This window comes from Lipotes vexillifer, unplaced genomic scaffold, assembly GCF_000442215.2.
Source record: "Lipotes vexillifer unplaced genomic scaffold, Lipotes_vexillifer_v1.1 scaffold935, whole genome shotgun sequence".
In the NCBI taxonomy this organism is placed as follows: Eukaryota; Metazoa; Chordata; class Mammalia; order Artiodactyla; family Lipotidae; genus Lipotes; species Lipotes vexillifer.
Window position 1 is genome coordinate 2,391,542 of NW_006777895.1, and position 1,245 is coordinate 2,392,786.

Below are 1,245 nucleotides of genomic sequence, written 5' to 3' on the forward strand. Positions count from 1 at the left end.
CCCCGCTTCTGCCCCTCCCAGGCCATTCTCTCAGGTCTGCGGGGAAGAGCTCTCGTCAAGCTGACGTTTACTATCACCTTGTCTCCCTGCCCAGGAAACAGCTTGGGGACTGAGCCGGGTCAGACGCGCCCAGTGCCCACTGCTCATTTCTGAACGAACCCCTGTGCGGGGCTCTGTGCGTTTCTGGGGTTCGTGTGCCCCTCCGCGAGGTCAGGGAGTGGAGGTGCGCCTTCCTCCCGGCTCCCTGGACGAGAGTAAGGGTCTGGGAAAGTGAACTGGTGGTGACGAGAGAGGGGAGGGTGGCGGGTGGGCCGTGGAGGGTGACAGCCCAGGGGACAGGCGTATTTCTCACTCGGGAGAAAGCAGAATCAGGAAGTGTGGAACTCTGGCTTTCACAGAAGCCTGAGAAGGTTGTTTAACAGAGATGCTGCCCTGTGACACCTTTTGTCCCGAGCGCCATCATCGGAGACAGGGCCCCGGTTCTCAGCCTGTGGTCCCTGCACCTGCGGCGTCAGCGACCCGGGGAACTCGGTAGAAAGGCAGATTCTCGGGCCCCGCCCCAGACCGCTGACTCGAAGCCGTGGGCGGGGCCAGGACCTGCGTTTTCTCAAGTGATGCGGGTGGTTCTCATTCGGGCTGATTGCGGTTTGAGAACCAGGGTCTCGGCAGAGCAGCGAGGTGCAGAAGCGCTCCTTTCCCCACTGGGGTGAACCTATAGGCCCTGTGCGCCCTCACCTGGGCCACCGAGGCTCCCTCTGTGCCCCCCTTAGACGCCCAGTGGCCTGAGCTCTCAGGGCTGCGCTGGGGTGGAAGGGGGCCCGTCCCCGCAGTATCTGGCTCACCAGCAGGTGTGGCCTCTAAAGCCCAGGCCCGTGGGCCTCCCACCCGCTGGGTGGCGGGTAGAAGGTGCGCAGGAGCTGGAGGCCCAGGCCCTGGGAGGAGCCTGCGCGGCGGCGGCGGCAGCAGCAGCGACGGCGGCGGGGTGAGTAGGGTGGCGTACACGCGAGCGAGTCAGGGCTCACTAGCATAAATCCACTGCGCCCGCAGCACGGGCCGGGGGTTTCGGGAGCTGGCTGCCGCGTCCAGCATTTCACCCTCCCAGCAGCAGACTTGGGAGTTCTTGTGCCCATTTTAGAGACGGAGACAGCGGGCCTGCGTGGGTCATTTGCCCGAAGTCGTCCCTGCTGGAAGCGGAGGGGCTAGATTTGGGGTTGAGGCCGGGAGGCTGGAGGAGCCTGGGGAGGG